Source organism: Anabrus simplex, chromosome 2 (genome assembly GCF_040414725.1).
Source record: "Anabrus simplex isolate iqAnaSimp1 chromosome 2, ASM4041472v1, whole genome shotgun sequence".
Classification (NCBI taxonomy): Eukaryota; Metazoa; Arthropoda; class Insecta; order Orthoptera; family Tettigoniidae; genus Anabrus; species Anabrus simplex.
In genome coordinates, this window is record NC_090266.1 from 341071260 (window position 1) to 341090191 (window position 18932).

The 18932-nt window shown below is 39.8% G+C and overlaps 1 protein-coding gene across 1 annotated transcript in view; it reads left to right on the top strand.

Annotated features, from left to right (window-relative positions):
- Positions 1-237: 237 nt before the first annotated feature.
- Positions 238-18932, top strand: part of LOC136862816 (ETS domain-containing protein Elk-3) — a 126808-nt gene continuing 108113 nt past the window's right edge. The window contains exon 1 of the mRNA XM_067139078.2: positions 238-400. The gene's annotated coding sequence lies outside the window, so the exon portion shown is untranslated. The remainder of the gene's footprint in view (positions 401-18932) is intronic.

Sequence of the window (18932 nt, forward strand, 5' to 3'; positions counted from 1 at the left end):
TTGCTGTGTTGAACAGGTGTACATTTGTATGGAGTTGTCACACAACTAGCACGCATGGCTCTAGCCGTCAGGCGTGCTGCTCGAATTGTATTGGCGGAGTGTGATGTGTGAATGTGTCGCGATGTCACGAGCCAATGAAGCAGGACCAGACCTTAAGATGGAGCGGGCCCGCGATGCGCATGGGCTGGCTGTGTGGGTGCACACACACTTGCTGCAGGCTGGCCACATGATGGGGAAAGGCGTAACATTCAATTAAGAGAGTGCTTTAGGGGGGCGCACTGGAAGAGGAAGTGATGAACTTGAGTCCGCTGTGTAGTTTACACAAGTCTGGTGCACTTTCACAGCCGCAAGAAAAAATTAGCTAGTGATATGCAGACGTGCTAACTCAACCAGCTACCAGGTAAATCTCTGCATATTTTGATTGGTGTCATAGGTAGCCCCTGGCGATGTTACGTGTTTGTGAAATTAGCGAAGGTTTCTGGACCATCGGAGAGTGAAGAAGCCGATCATTGATATATAGTGTGATTATGGTACGTTGTCCTGTATAAGGTGCGTGAAGACGTCCCTTCCTACTGCTGTTCTCTTAAGCACAAGAACGTTCGTTTCATTTTATCGTTGCGCCACGTTTACCGGTGGCGTATTTACAAGGTTTAACTACGTGCTTATTGCCATATCGCTTAAAGTTCACAAATGAATTTAGATTAGGAATTTTGATAGTAAGGTCCTGTTGCGTGTATGGTGGTGTGATTTCAGTAGCATTCGTTACTGAGAAGATGGCATGTGAAAAGTGCGAGGCCCCCTTGAACTTGACAGTTTACAGGTAATATCAGGTTCCGTTACAATTGTATATCTATTTTATTAATCTTAAGCGTACAATTTACTCGAAATTCAACACATATCTGTTATTCTGGTTTCTTCACTACATGTTATGTGAGACAAACTGTCATTCTCTACATTTTCTCCTAGGCTATATTTTGATTTTCATCTGTCCTTAGACCTATTTACTCTCAAGGATTTGTGCAAGGAGATTGTTGTTCAAATACACTTCTCATTGTTGAATTATAGCGCGAAAATATTTGAACAGCGCGTGATTAATATAGACTATCTGGTAAATAATAATAACATATTTCATTCGCAAAATGACAGTGGGAAAGGGCGCTGAGAATACGAACATTTAATTAATACCTTTAGGAATATGTGTCTAAATTGAGGAGAATTTCCATGTCTACGCTCTCCGCATAACTTGTTAAACTGTTGTCAATATTTGGTCTTTCTATTAATATCGTTTCTTTTTTTGAAAATGACACTGACATCTCCGGCACTACCTAACAACCATGATTCTACCTACGCTATATAAGCCTGATTTACCACAATGAAGTGATTATTTTCGCTGTAGATTTTAATCCAGTAATTTTTTTCCATACACATTACTCGTACCGGTATATAAACTAAAAGTGATTTCGGCAAAAGAATGTTAAGGAGGTTAGAATGAAATAGCAGTTCATCATATAGCCTATTCTAAATTCCATGTCGAGGAAAACTTGTACGACTTTAATTATAATAGCTGCTGATAGAGAGCTGTAAGTACTGTTAAGAGGGTTCTACAGCGCAGCAGGTTGAAAAGGCGAGTAGCCAGCCTGTCGAGACACAGTATCATGAAGTGGAGGATACCTCAGGGTCTGCTTCAAGCTGTGATCACCAACTACCCGCATTATTCGCATGCAGTACAAATAATAATAATAATAATAATAATAATAATAATAATAATAATAATAATAATAATAATAATAATAATAATAATAGGGAAATCCCAAGAACCTAACGATACAGAGAATTACACAACTCTGTCTCAATAAGTCTGCACATCTTTCTCCGCCATTATCAACCATCACATAAGAAATCATTGTAGACTTCAAACTATGCAGCTGGATATCTGATCCCTTTCTAATTATCGTACGTATTTTTATCGCCATGGAGGTCGGCATTTGATTGCAGCAGCTCTTACGAAGAGATGTCGAATATTTACGGAGTTGTATATGAATTACTGTTGTTCCAGAGTTGTCAGAAACGTTTACTAGCGTTAGTGTAATACCAGTCCGATAGCTTGTGTTACTTCAGTTAGTGTAATTACTTGTATCTATTTACATACATGCATAGTTTAAACAGGAATTGAACATTCAGAACTGTCACAATGGCTTGGAGTCAAACTCAGTCCCATCATCATTCGCGCATGGCTGTGCAGCCACAAATATGACATTATATGCAGGAAAATAATATATTATTAATATATTATAATATATTATTGTTAATAAGAAGTTAGGTAGGTTTAACTGAAAATCTCAGACGTCCAATTCGCTGGTATTTAAAATATAGTTTTTGACGAGGTATATATTCCGCAATAAATCATAGAAAGTAGATCTCAAAAATATGTCGCAATAGCAAAACTAACATAAAGTTTATCTAAACTATCAATAATGAATTAATACAGTAAATATTTGGAAAATTAATTTTAATAATATTTAGAAGTACTGCATGATGTTTTGACTAGTGATTATGCGTGTATACGTAGTATTTGTAGGGGTTGCCTGGCCGAGGCGGTAAAGGCGTGCTCGGTTTGCCCTGAGTCGTAAAATTTAAGAAACGAGATTTCCACTTCCGGAGGTGCATATGGCCCTCAGGTACACTCAGCCTACACCAAAACTGAGTACCAGGTTAATTCCTGGGGGCAAAGGCGGCCGGGCGTAGAGCTAACCACTCTACCCCATCAAGTGCCGTGGTTAACAATGGTGGAAGCCTTTACCTTCCACTCCTCCAAGGGCCTTCATGGCCTGTACGGAGGTGTCTTTGTCTTTTATACGTAGTGTTTCTAATATTTTAAAATCTTTTTTTTTTGTTATTTGCTTTACGTCGCTCCGACACAGATAGGTCTTATGGCGACGATGGGACAGGGAAGGGCTAGGAGTGGGAAGGAAGCGGCTGTGGCCTTAATTAAGGTACAGCCCCAGCATTTGCCTGGTGTGAAAATGGGAAACCAGGGAAAACCATTTTCAGGGCTGCCGATAGTGGGGTTCGAACCTACTATCTCCTGAATACTGGATACTGGCCGCACTTAAGCGACTACAGCTATCGAGCTCGGTATTTTAAAATCTATAACGGTGTAATATATACTATTGTTTAGCGTAATAGCGTAGCCTGAACCCCACCATATAAGAAATACAATACATTAATAAATCAGAAACAGTAACATAACGTTCCCAGAATAATTAAAAGGGAACCAAGCTTGCAGTTTGGCGTGACTGTTGAAATCGTAATTACAGCCATAAAACCTGTAGGGCCGTGACTCATCATTTTGTACTACTCTATTATTATTGCCTAATCACCTTTGAATATTATTGAGTCAAAAGCTTTAAACGACTACCGATAACAGGGGAGATTTTAGGGTAGTAATTTCAGGTCTTGCATGCATGAACCCTTTGTTGGATACAGATGCATTCCGTCTTTAAAATTTACTAAAGACATTTGTTAAGTTAACGGTACAGACATTGCAGATATATTTACATTTCTAGGAACAAATACGAGTAGCTAATTTAAGTCAGCCAGTGGCTTAGAATACAGAATATAGCCAGCCAAATAATAAATTACCGGTGATTGTATCTTCACTGTTCACATAAAATTGCTGTACATTAAGAGAGTCTCACACGGACATAATATAGGTTCAGTCATGTGAATGATCTGGCAACTGACATTATTGAAATTCCCGATGTTAAAGATTTCAGTCTAGATTTCTTATCTATTGTTGTTTTTCTAAATACATAACATTTTATTAACAAAATTAAAGAGACGCTTTGTAAAACACATGAATTATAAATTAATATATATTAAGAAGCATTGGAAACTGAAAAGAAAACATTTGAAAATATCATAACAGCAGTTAATGCTCTGAAAAATCTCGAGGTAATTGAAGAGACATCATATTAACACGAAGGAAGTACGTGATATTTGAAACGGGTGTTTTTATGATTACTCCAATATCGTTGGTTTACGAAATTTGAATATGAAAAGAGGAGGAAAGGAGGAAGACAAGGAAAGAAAAAAAAGAAAAAAAGTTGAAGCGTTCATTTTATCTGTAAGCTATAGGCCTAACATGTAAACTGAGATGCTCTAAATTTCTTCATATATGACTAGGATATTTTTACTGCTTTTACTTCGCACCGACACAGGTAGGTCTTACGGCGACGATGGTATAGGAAATGAAGCGACCGTGGCTTTAATTAAGATACAGCCCCAGTATTTGCTTAATGTGAAAATGGGAAACCACGGAAGACCATATTCTGGGATGTCCACTACTTCCCGTATGTGACACAAACCACGCAACCACTCGCTCGGTACTAGGAAATTTTAAAACAGTATTCGTCAGCTTCATTATCATTATAAGTGTTATTCACATTTTTACGAGGCACTAATATCTCACTACATTTTCATATTACGTAACTACTGATAAATGATGCACACAACAAAACCGATGAAACATCGCTGCTTAACTTTAATGAAGTTCAATATGTTTCATTTATCTATTAGTATTCTGAAATAAGTACGATATTATATTCAGTGTAATAGAATAGCTTTGTCTGAATTCGTATTTGTCAATATTCATTTTCGACAGTCCTAAGCTAAAGGAACTCCTCTGTTTGATAACGCACCGACACTTGAATCAGGATAGGCCTACTCCAGTTTTCTTCGGCAGGTAATGGAGACTATTAATAAATTTGCATGAAAATCGCAAACATGGATAAAATAAAAGAAAGTGCATCTGGCATGTGCAGTATCACTCGTCTAAATCCCTACCCATCTTTCACATCCATTGTCACTGTTCTTCATAACAACATGAACAATTGGTTGATTGTTCATGAGACTCATTGATTTAGTACAATAGCTAAACTTTGCGTTTTCTGACTTGCATTCAATTCTCATATAGATTAGCAAAAAGGAATATGTTTCAAGGCTACTTTTTTCTAGAACAGACACTACAATTTTATCGAATATTATTCAGGGAACAGGTTTCGTTGGATCATGTGCATATGTTATTTTGTGGTTCCGAAGTGAGTTAAATTGGAGTTTTCCTCATAGAAGCACTCTAGATTTGCTCCTCTATTTTCTTTACAGTTCATCTTCTTGTTATCGTTCTCTCATTCCTCAGCATCGTGATTTCTGAGGACATTTCCCTGTATAAGTTTCCATCCCTCCGCGTCTTTAACAAATGGTTTGCTGTGTGAGGGATATCCTGGGTACACGCTTTATGCATTCTGTGTAATGTGTAGCTCTCCTCCACATTTCCTCTTCCTCTGCACATGTTAGTGGTATTATATGTATTTCAATTTGTATTACCTATACTTATAATTTCTATGAACTATTTGAATTATCTCTCTGAACGACTAAATAGCCCTCTAATTCTAACAATAATGGATTGGATTGTAATTCTGCCAGGTGCGTTGTAAGCGAAATTATTCAATGACTCGTTTTCGTTGGTATTTGCTTTACGTCGCACCGACACAGATAGGTCTTATGGCGACGATGGGACAGCAACGGCCTAGGAATGGGAAGGAAGCGTCCGTGGCCTTAATTAAGGTACAATCACACACACAATCACAATCATTACTGACCTGTATTTAGGGCAGTAGCCCAGGTGGCAGATTCCCTGTCTGTTGTTTTCCTAGCCTGTTCTTAAATGATCGCAAAGAAATTGGAAAATTATTGACCATTTCCCTTGGTAAGTTATTCCAATCCCTAACTCTCCTAACAACCCCAGCATATGCCTGGTGTGAAAATGGGAAACCACGGAAAACCATCTGCAGGGCTGCCGACAGTGGGATTCGAACCTACTATCTCCCGTATGCGAGCTCGTAGCTGCGCGCCCCTAACCGCACGACCAACTCGCCTGGTCAATGACCTGAGGACTACTCTGTGTTCGCAGTCCGGATGCAGGAAAGCAATAATAATAATAATAATAATTTTGTGTGGCTATTTCTAGCCGAGTGCAGCCCTTGTAAGGCAGACCCTTCGATGAGGGTGGGCGGCATCTGCCATTTGTAGGTAACTGCGTGTTATTGTGCTGGAGGATAGTGTTGTGTGGTGTGTGAGTTGCAGGGATGTTGGGGACAGCACAAACACTCAGCCCCCGGGCCATTGGAAGTAACCAATGAAGGTTAAAATCCCCGACCCGGCCGGGAATCGAACCAGGGACCATTCAGCCAACGAGTCAGACAGGAAAGGTATAAGAACTTCAGATAATACATTTTTCATTAAAATAATAATGGCGCCAAGTTATACAATACAGCTATAGATCTAAAGGAATCTTTAGATTATGTATGCAAGCGTGCGACCACTGAGAAACTGGCTGGACTAGAGGTATGAAATAAAATGATTAATGCCGTGGAACAACTACATTCAGAGATCAAATGCACGACTTAAATTAAAGGAAGACTTAACGGTACGAGATACACATTCAGATATTGGACTACTGCGAACTATCACCTATGTTATAATGTTCGTACTTCTTATTAACGATAGGTTAGAAAATGAAGGGAAGGAGAATATGACAAGTCCATGTTTTAACAATGAAGAAATTCCTGTCCTGGTTTTCGCAGATGACTTCCTTCTGTTGTCTCTATTATCAGATGGCATGCAAAGCAGCATCGCAAAAATGGCTGAATATTGCAGAAAATGGAATTAAAAAATTAACATTCAGAAAACTGAAGTAATAGTAAGTAAAAAGGGAAATAAACTGAAGAAAAAGGAGAGGTGGTGGTTGAAGGTGTAGAATTAGAAGGAGTCAATAAAAGAAAATATTTAGGAATTGTGTTAACATCTACGCCAGCCCCGTGGTGTAGGGGTAGCGTGCCTGCCTCTTACCCGGAGGCCCCGGGTTCGATTCCCGGCCAGGTCAGGGATTTTTACCTGGACCTGAGGGCTGGTTCGAGGTCCACTCAGCCTACGTGATTAGAATTGAGGAGCTATCTGACGGTGAGATAGCGGCCCCGGTCTAGAAAGCCAAGATTAACGGCCGAGAGGATTCGTCGTGCTGACCACACGACACCTCGTAATCTGCAGGCCTTCGGGCTGAGCAGCGGTCGCTTGGTAGGCCAAGGCCCTTCAAGGGCTGTAGTGCCATGGGGTTTGGTTTGGTTTGGTTAACATCTACGGGTACCTGGAGTGAACAAGTAAGACAGGTTGGCTCCTCTATCTAGCATGATATGTTTACAGAAGGAGATGCCAGATATTGACTATAAGCTGCAGAAATGTTTTCTAAATTCTCTAGCAAAATCCTGAGCTTTGTACGGGGTAGAAATACGGAACACTGAAGAAGGTGGTAAATGAGTAGATGCAATTCTCCAAAATAATAACTGTGTTACCAGAGCATGCAGCTGATAGCGGAGTTATAAATGGCTCAGATGGTTGAGTGCCGGTGGTATTTGAAGGTGCTCAAATACGTCAGCCCCGTGTCGGTAGATTTATTGGCACGTAAAAGAACTCCTGTGGGACTAAATTCCGACACCTCGGCGTCTCCGAAAACAGTAAAAGTAGTTAGAGGGACGTAAAGTTAATAGGATTATTGTTATTATAGTACCAAAACATGCAGATGATACTGGAGTTAGAAATAATATCTGAGTTACCAGAATATGCAGCTGATAGTGGAGTTAGAAATAATAACTGAATTACCAGAACATGCAGCTGATAGTGGAGTTAGAAATAATAACTGAGTTACCAGGACATGCAGCTGATAGTGGAGTTAGAAATAATAACTGAGTTACCAGGACATGCAGCTGATAGTGGAGTTAGAAATAATAACTGAGTTACCAGGACATGCAGCTGATAGTGGAGTTAGAAATAATAACTGAGTTACCAGGACATGCAGCTGATAGTGGAGTTAGAAATAATAACTGAGTTACCAGAAGATGCAGCTGATAGTGGAGTTAGAAATCTTTATGAACAGCTATAATATAGCTAAAAGCGTAATCAAATATAGGTTTTGTTTAAGTAGAAGAAACGGGAAGGAAATGTTGAATTTAGCACACCAACATCAGACGAAACACTACAAGTTGATTACTGGGTAAAAAGGTGAGAAGGATACAAGATAGAATTGGAATGGAAGACTGCTGCGATAAAGAGATTCAGGACGAAGAAAGGATACTGAATAAGATGCTGAATAAGATGTTAACCACTGGAGTGAAAGATACTGAGAAACAGATGATCATGTCAAAATGTATGACAAAAGAACATTACTATAATTCTGAGAAATCAGAAAAAGTTGACAATAAAGAAAGAAATACTAAGAAATAGAGAAGTAAGGTGTATAATGTGGTGGTTAATGGGTATCTGTAAGAATAAAGCACAAAGAGAGAAATTTGACGAGAATCGTTGTTTGTTATGGATTGTGGAGAAACAATGGAAGAAGCAGATCGATTGAGAATGTGTAGGGTCAAATATCTGGATAATGAATTTACAAAAATAGAAAGGCCAGACTGAGTAGTTCAGACGGTAGAGCGCTGGCCTTCTGAGCCCAGCTTGGCAGATTCGATCCTGGCTCAAACTAGTGGTAATTGAATGTGTTTAAATACGCGTCGGTAGATTTACTGGCGCGTATAAGAATTCCTGCGTGGCAAAATTCCGGCACCTCGGCGTCTCCGACAAACGTAAAAGTACTTAGTGGGACATAAAATCAATAGCATTTATTATTATTATTATTATTATTATTATTATTATTATTATTATTATTATTATTATTATTATTATTATTATTATTATTATTCCACTTATGTGGTGCAGTTGTTAGTGTGATTAGCTGCCATTCCTGGAGGCCAGGGTCCGATTCCCGGCTCTGCCACGAAATGTAAAAGTGATACGAGGACTGGAACGGTGTCTACTCAGCCTCGGGAGGTCAACTGAGTAGAGAATTTCGGTTCCCACCTCAACCATCCTCGAAGTGCCTTTCCGTGGTTTACCCACTTCTTCTTCAGGCAAATGCCGGGATGGTACCTAAATTAAAGCTACGACCGCTTCCTTGTCTCTCCCTTCCAATCTTCCCATCCTTCACAAGGCCCCTGCTCAGCACAGCATATGAGGCCACCTCGGCAAGGTACTGGTCCTCCTTCGTAGTTGTATTCCCGACCAAATGCCTGATTATTCAGGACACTGCCCTTGAGGCGGTAAATTTGGGATCCCTCACTGTGTCTGCGGAAAAAGCCAAACTTCGACGTTAAACAGATGACGAAATGAAATTATTATTATTATTATTATTATTATTATTATTATTATTATTATTATTATTATTATTATTATTATTATTATTATTATTATTATTATTATTATTATTTATCTTCTTCTACCTATCTACAGTATGTACACACACACATACCAAAAATGTTTTGCATCACCTCGGTCGAAGAGGTCAAAGAGTTCCTGACTCTTTACAAAAATCTATTCTAAGTTACTTGAAAACTTCAGAGGCTGTGCTGACTATCGTTATGTTAATGTATGTACGTCAGAAGAATGTAACAAAACTATTGGAAGTGGCATTTTCCCACAAATCATGGGTTAATAGGGATGTCATCCCAGCTGGAATTCAAACCGAGCAAGAGTGCCCCCATAAAATTTCTCAAACAACCGAGTCGAGCTGTAGAAATAGAACAAATTCTTCCCTTCATTTTAGAATACATGAAAGATAAAATTGTGAGCAAGACCTCTTTGATTAAGCATGTATAGGCGGATATGGCGCTATGTTTATTTCTCTTATTAGAGCCCACAGAGTACAGTATAAATTGTCTCAAGAGGTCAAGACTATGTTTAAACTATGTTGTGAATAGTTCTCACAATTAATCCTTATCAGTGTTGAACAAGTAATATGCCGATGGAGGACTTCAGGGCCGAGGTTGCAGACTTGAAACAGTACTTTTTAAGTTCTCTTACGTGCCAGCAAATCTACCAACACGAGGCTCGCGTATCTCAACATATTGAGATGACACGTGTTACGGAAGAACTGAATATTTTGAACGGGTCGTGGCCAGGAGGTGAAAAGGGTAATTTAATGCATATATCAGAAATGGAGAAAGTGCTACAGGCTGTATTTAGTACTATATTGAATGGAGGCATTATCACTCAAGTAGATAACTGTTGAAGGATGGGGAGAATCTCATCACTTTCCCCTAATTATACCTTTGATAATTAAGAAGGAGAATAGTGTGGCTTATTATCACAGAAATATTAGACAGAGATTGATGCCCAAGTAAAGATGGAGAGAATACCTTATAATAGACTTAAGGGAATGTTTTATAAGGAAAACTTTTGACATTTTTAAGATAGGAATAATACTAGCGATTGAAAATAACCAAGTAGATGTGGCAATAAAGCTTATAGAAAATACTGTATTGATAGCAGGACAGAAGTTGCGTGTGCAGGAGATAAGAATGCAAAGAAACTGTGGGTAGAACAACTAATAATTCAGAAAGAGAAAGGACTGAAGTAATGAGAAAATTAAAAATAGTTTAGGAAGATAGGAGGGCTTGAATCAAGAATTGCATTCTGTAGTAAAAGAATAGTATAGAAAATTATTGGTAAACACGAAGGACTTGTGGCAGAAGAAACAAGCTGATAACTTAAATGGAGATTCTAAGAATAAAGAAATTTAAGAAAATGTGATATAGGATATCTCAAATATGTAGAGAAAGAAACAGTATAACACAGGCAATATAAGTGACGGAGAATGGATCGAACACGTTAAAACACTGTTAAGTGGTGAAGATAGTTGGAAACTGGATGTAGAAAAAGCGGGGTTCCGAGGGAACCGGAGTGCACCTTGCCTAATTTAGATAAGGAAATAATTATTAAAGAAAGGGCGGAAGGGAGGATCAGGAGCAATTTCTGGTATAAACAATGAATTTTGGAAAGAAGTAGGCAAGAATAACTTTATCCTCGAAAATATAGTCAAAGTATTCAACAAGATTTTGCATGGCGCGAGATTCCCAAAAAAGGCAGGAAGGAATGGTCTATTCTATATATAAGAAACGAACAGATAGGAGATGTAAATTTATGCTTCGGTTTTGTCTACAAACCTCCCGAGGGCTCGACATTTGCAAGCAACGATTTTTTTCACTGCAAATTATATACTGTAAAGGTTATTTTCATCTTGGAGGACTTCATTTCTAAAATGTTCATATATAAGTAGTTTTATTCTTTGTATGCACATATTAGTTTGTACGCTTTGGCCTTGCATATGTTACATCCAAGGGTGAGATTTCATCACACACGCACAATAATTATCACTAAATAATACACATGGCTTTTTGCGCTGAAGTGGCCGTGGGTGCCGGAAGTCAGAACGGAGCCTGTCACGAAACATTGGAACGTACTTCTGTCAGCTAGACAAAATCCTCGACAAAATGCAGGAACGGTTTAATAATACTTCAGAAATACTGATTTGCCAACATTTTGCCTTCTTTCTGATACCATACTTAAATATAACCGGATTGGAAGTTCAGTCCTGCATGACCGAGTATAAAATAGTCTTACGCCCGCCTGTATAGGCAAACCGCCAAACGTTTCTGTGAAGCGGTATTGTATACTACAACCCAATATAATGATAATATCCGGCCGAGTTGTTTTATGTTCAGTCCTTTCGGTGAACATGAGCTATATACCGTCTGTTTTCCCCTTGTTTGCCATAGAATCGCACCACCACCACCACCACGACCACCACCATATCTACTACTACTTAGTCGTACGGCATGGTGTTCTTTCAGTTTATAATTACCATTATGAGTGAGAAAATAAATTTGTTTCAGTTATTGTACACTAGTCATTAATTCGTATAATTATGTTTGTTAACATAGTGAGAGTATTATGAGAATTCAAAACGTTAATATTTAAATTATTTAGAATGAGAGACCGGGCGAGGCCTTAATTAAGGCCGCACGGCTAACTCGCCCGGTACTTTCTCTTCTAATAGATTTGCCTAGCAAGTGTATTTTTTCCAATTTTCAAGATAATTAAATCAGTTAGAGGTGCGCAACTGTGGGCTTGGATCCAGGTGACAGTGAGTTCGAACCTCCACTGTCGGCAGCCCTGAAAATGATTTTCTGTGGTTTCCCATTGTCACACCAGGTAAATGCTGGGGCTGTACCTTAATTAATGCCACGGCCGCTTCCTCCCCACTCCTATCCCATCGTCGCTATAAGACCTATTTGTATCGGTGCGACGTAAAGCAAATTGTAAATAAACAATTTAGAATGAGTACCGATCCTCCACCCCCACTTACCGCATTAATCTTACAGTTAAGAGTGGGCCGATGACCTTAGATGTTAGGCCCCTTTTAAACATCAAGCACCGGGCGAGTTGGCCGTGCGCGTAGAGGCGCGCGGCTGTGAGCTTGCATCCGGGAGATAGTAGGTTCGAATCCCACTATCGGCAGCCCTGAAGATAGTTTTCCGTGGTTTCCCATTTTCACACCAGGCAAATGCTGGGGCTGTACCTTAATTAAGGCCACGGCCGCTTCCTTCCAACTCCTAGCCCTTTCCCATCCCATCGTCGCCATAAGACCTATCTGTGTCGGTGCGACGTAAAGCCCCTAGCAAAAAAAAAAAAAAATAAACATCAAGCAACAGTTAAGAGTCATGAATCCCAAATGTCATGCACATTTTACACCAGAAAGGAAAAATGCATATAATACTGTAAAAAATGGTTCTCAAATATTAGGAGCTGATCTGGTATAATGACACAGACCAGCTAATCTTGAAGGAAGAGAACAGAATTCTGTACGTAGTAGTCCACGTTACTTACACTCCAGCATTTGACTGTATTTGTGGCTACGCAGTGTTGTTTCCCTTCGTAGGGTCAAGATTAGTCAACTATGAAATGTTCGACCAAATACAACCGCTACATGCTCGCTGGCCGTTCGAAGTCGAATCAAGTCTAAACCAACACACTGCAGGACTCTAGTAGGAAGGATCGCGAAATCACTTAAAAACTGAGATAAATGTAAACACTCTATGTAACTTTGCTTTCCTTTTCTGTTTACAATATTATCCAACTTCTGGGACTACTTTCCGGTCCTGTACTTAAGTGATCTCCAAAAAAATATCTGAGAAATCCCCTTCAGAGTTTATGTGTCGTCCTAGAAGGTAAGGTAATTGCATTATGTCCTTTTGACTCAGCATCATCACTGGCACGGCAGCCCTCTGTGGACCTTGGCCTTCTGAAGAAGTTTTCCCCATTCTTTCCTGTTAAGTGCAGAGCTCTTCCAGTCACCTTTACATCCTCTCTCACCCCGTTTTCCCACCTTAGCTTTGGTCTTCCAACTTTCCTGGTTCCTTCTCGCATTGCATTAATATATTCTTTATCATTCAGTCATTATCACGCAGCACATGTCTTGCCCACTCCAACCTCCTGATCTTGATGCAATTCACAATGTTTGGTTCGTTATATAAATTATACAATTCATGATTACATCTTCTTCTCCAGACACCGTTTTCCTCCACTGGCCCAACATTTTGCCTCAAAATCCTTCTTTCAGATATACCGAGCTGCCTTTCATCACATTTTGAGAGTGTCCAGGTCTCAGCACCATATGTTAATACAGGCTTTTCTAAAACTTTATACATTAGGACTTTAGTTTTCCTGAACAAGTGCTTAGACTTCAGATATTTTAAAGGCCATGGTAGTAATTGTTAGCAGACAATACACGATTTTCTGATTTTTATCATAAATATATCTCTGACCTTTGCGGAACGATTAGTGATATTCTTTCCGCACTGCACCATTTTTAAATATCTACCGCGTGTTTTAAATGTCCGGCGCGTGGACCTTTAAACTCTCTCTCTTTTCTTTTTCTTTTTTTTTTTGCTATTTGCTTAACGTCGTACCTACACAGATAGGTCTTAGGGAGACGATGGGACAGGAAAGGCCTAGGAATGGGAAGGAAGCGGCCGTGGCCTTAATTAAGGCACAGCCCCAGCATTTGCCTGGTGTAAAAATGGGAAACCACGGAAAACCATCTTCAGGGCTGCCGACAGTGGGATTCGAACCCACTACCTCCCGGATGCGAGCTCACAGCTGCGCGTCCCTAACCGCACGGCTAACTCGCCCGGTACTTTCTCTTCTAATACATTTACATAGCAAGCGTATTTTTTCCAATTTTCAAGATAATTAAATCAAAATTCCTCCCATCACGAGCATAGAGACTAAATTGGTCTCTAATATAGTGGCACTGATAAGAAATATTACCAGTAGTACTACGTGATGAATATAAATACTAAAATAGAACAGTGATATATTTCAAATCAATTCAAGAGGAAGTGTCCCAAAGAGATTTCCACATCATAGAGAAGACTGAGTATTGCTGTAGCAAAATTTAATATGGGATGCACTGTTGCTAGTGAACTCAGGTGCTCATAAAATTTACCTCATGTAACACAAGAAATTGTGAAGAGACGTGGCAGTCGCAGGATTTATGAAAGAGCTCGGACAGCCTCTCAAAGGGAAAAAACAGTCCGTCCCAAGACAAAGGTTCAAAAACTGAAAAAGGAGGCTGTAAAGAAGAAGGAATGTGCCATATATGGTGCAGGAGAGTTCTAGTTGATAGTGCAAACTAACATAGTGTAAAGGAATGTTTGTTTTCATAAAAATGTCCTTTTCTCCTATTTGTATTTTTGAAGATAAATGTGTTCCTTGTGCACCAGTTTTAGTGCAACTGAGCTGTAAATTCTTCTGTGTATTCTTTGTTGAATGTTCTATAACTTCAAGCGTTATTTTTCTGTTGCAAAAACAGATTGTTCAGAAAAATTCAAACTTCAAAAAATGTGATTAGCTGCCACCCGCGGAGGCCCGGGTTCGATTCCCGGCTCTGCCATGAACATTTGAAAAGTGGTACGAGGGGTGGAACGGGGTCCACTCAGCGTCGGGAGGTCAACTGAGTACAGGTGGGTTCGATTCCCACCTCAGCTATCCTGGAAGTGTTTTTTCGTGGTTTCCCACTTCTCCTCCAGGCAAATGCCGGGATGGTACCTAACTTAAGGCCACGGCCACTTCCTTCCCTCTTCCTTGTCTATCCCTTCCAATTTTCCCATCCCCCTGCAAGGCCCCTGTGCAGCATAGCAAGTGAGGCCGCCTGGGCGAGGTACTGGTCATCCTCCCCAGTTGTATCCTCCGACCCAGAGTCTGAAGCTCAGGACACTGCCCTTGAGGCAGTAGAGGTGGGATAACTCACTGAGTCCGAGGGAAAAATCAACCCTGGAAGGTAAGCAGATTAAGAAAGAAAGAAGGAAATACAGTACAATCGTATACAATTACACACCTAAAACAGGCTTAATATTACTGAACAAATTGATTTTATAAGTGTATATTATACTGTCTTGGGAAAGAGGAAACGGCCTTATAAACGTGAATGTTATTTGCGGAAAGTAAACAGTGAATATTAACTGGTAACTGGGACCCCAACACACCCAAACTGTTAAAAACAATCTATCACCGTATTCCTCGAAAGAGGTTACCCGCAAAGAAAATGTGATTTAAATCTTGGATTGACTGATTATCGCACGAAAAATAGGGAGAGTCAATAACTCCATTGCGGCATAAGTGGTTTCTAAAGCTTCCATGATTCAGTCGCATTCGTATAAACCCCATGCGACCGGCGTCCGCTACTCAGCCCGAAGGCCTGCAGATTACGAGGTGTCATGTCCTCAGCACGACGAATCCTCTTGGCTGTTATTCTTGGCTTTCTAGATCGAGGCCTCTATCTCAGCGTCATATAGCTCCTCAACTGTAATTGCGTAGGCTGAGTGTACCTCGAACCAACCTTCAGATAGAGGTAGAAATCCCTGACCTTGCCGGGAATCGAACCAGGGAATTCCGGGTAAGAGACAGGTACGTTACCCCTACACCGTGGGGTACTTGCATACATATGATAGATGTTATGTATTTTCTGTCTTATTGTCATCTCTTGCGCTGGTGTGCGTACTCCAGCGACAACTGCTTCAAAACTTCCAATTTCTGAATGATTGATCACTATCTCCGTGTGTGGCAGAGAAATTTTTATTATTAGAGCTACACCACCATGATTCAGCTTACAACACATTCAGACTTGAACCATGTCTCAGACAGTGCTGCTACAGATACATTTCGGCTGTGGATCTCGCGCTGTAAAACACCTCTGTTCTACTTCACGGGCGGCCATTTCACTGTAAGATTTTAAAAACCATCTTCAGTGATAATGATGTTGGTATTCGTGTCGCGGATTGCTATTGGATGAATGTTGCTGGAAGCTGGAGATTGAAGCTGACTTACTATGAGCATAATGGTATTGAATATTTGCTCGAAGAGTTGGTCGCTGTTCTCAGCAGAATTGGATACTACCCGACGGGGTTGGGGAGGGTATGGATTGTAAGTAACCGGAGTAACAGGTAAATGACGGGAAATATAAGCCAGTTGAGAAATTGGGGAGTAATTAGGTTAAAGAGGTTGTGACGGTCTTCTTGATGGGGTTACAGGAACCGATATTTTACGCTGAGAGGCGAATGGACGGATGAGTTGTGGGTTAATCGTTGGATGAGGGGGGTTTTGCTGCGTTATATTCCATTATTCATCTCCTTTCATTGGTGGTCCTGGAATAAAAATTTGTTTCAAGGGCTCATGTTTTGTCGGAGTATTTCTTAGTGTTGACACGTTAGAGGTTACAGAAATATGGTGCAGTGGGGGAAATTCCACCTGACTTTGATAATTAACCGCTGGGCATGATACTAAGTTCGTGTACGCTCTGTTGTAATGAACATCGAGCGGAGCCACTTGCGAAATGTTAAAAGCTGCAAGTCCCCGAACAAAATTCCACTTTTTATATTCTGGGCAGTTTTTATCGGTGGAAAGATGAACTCGTCTGCAGTGAACACAAGAGAGAGTAATCAATTCCGAACACTGACTAATATAATGATGCCTTCGAGCGTTGGACACTTCGGCATCGCACTCTAGAATGATTAAATCTCAAAAAAAACTCTCACATGATCACAGAGACATCACAATCGCTTGCAGTGAACAGTGGCGGCTGGTGACTTCTTTGACTGGAAGGGCTATAAACGCTATTAAAGTCTGGCCTCTCTATCACATTTATCGCAGGTTAACAGTGCCGACAGTGCGGTTCGAACCCTTTATCTCCCAAATGCAAGCTCACAGATGTGCGCTCCTAACCGCACGGCCAACTGGCTAGGTCTCAACAATTAATCCTGTTATTAATAATAATAATAATAATAATAATAATAATAATAATAAAAACTAAAAAACGAAACAAATAATGTTAAAATCAGGGCTGCATTAGACTAAGTTAATTTAAAGAAAATTTCCACAAGCTCAAATGCCCCACAAAACGTAAATGCGTCGATCTGTTTACTAAGATTGTGGCAATTTTTAGCCACTTCCTTGTTCAAATACTTTGTTTTGAGTTCGTATGCAGGATCTAATCGAAAGCTTATTCATATTAGCTCATGAATCGAAATTCGGTTTTACTATTTATGGACTTTTCATTCACACTAAGTTTTGAACTTTTTCACTAGGTACCTTTTTATGAAACGCCGTCCGAAGTAACGCAGGGTCATTATCGCTCATCACGAAACAAATGTAACAAAAGAATGCGTTCCTAACGTCATAAACACACAAAACAAATCAATATATTGGGAACGATTACATTTTCTTTTGTGGCCTACTCATTGTTGTTCCTAGATAATGTTTATATTAGATCTTGGATGTCCCTTCCTCTCGAGTTCTAATCTAATTTCAAACGTAATTCCCGCCATTACTAAAAATACTAAATTATGCATGCTTGACATACAGCGTACCAATCGTAGAGCAAATTTAAGTTGAATATTAAACTCTTTACTATGTAATAGCCTATATCATTACCTGTATTTAGTGAATAAGAATATACAGTTGACCTTCTACAGTGTATTCCATTATCTCTCAACATTTTTTTTTTTTTTGCAAATTGCTTTACGTCACGCCGACACAGATAGGTCTTATGGTGACGATGGAATTATTATTTATTATTATTATTATTAATAATAATAATAATAATAATAATAATAATAATAATAATAATAATAATAATAATAATAAGCTGTATTTATCACGACTAAATTATTGTACTGTTGGCATCACGTTCACGGCCTCTGCCCAAATTCCCTGTGACCCGCACAACCCTCTGCAGTCTACAAACAACTTTCACACAAATCCTCGCTCCCCATAAAGAAGATACCTAGGAGAACATTTGCGGGCTGTGTGCTTTGAGCCCCACAGGCTGTCTGGGGCGATGCAGCTCCCGTCCACGGAGAACTACAGAGGACTATTACGAGAGAGAGAAAAGAAACGAATAGAGACATAATGGACATAATGGGAAGATTTTGAATCAACGACCGCGTTGACACAACGAAAATGGACAAATGTCAAATATGAAATGTGATGGTGGTGGTTATTATTATTTTAAGAGGAAGTACAACTGGGCAACCATCCTCTCTTATTATATTCGTTCGTTTTCTTCGCCATTTGTTGACCTAGTTGTGATGTAGACGTGTATTGTTATAGTTTATCCTGACGACAACAGTCCCTTCTCTATGATAGTCATGGTGACATAACACTTGCTCTATTTTATTATTCGTTAATAAAACAACTCCTGAACTTCCCCCACTTGATTTTGTGTTAATTATGTAGGTACCTTAGTCCGGTTTCTTGGCTGATTGGTCAGCATAGTGGCCTTTGGTTCAGGGGTCCGCAGATTTGATTCCCAGCCGGACCGGAAAATTTAACCACGTCTGGATAATTCCTGTAGGTCGGGAACTGGCTGCTTGTGACAATACATCCCACTTTCAGAAACACGCAGTAGTGAATACCGTATATATCTCTCTCCA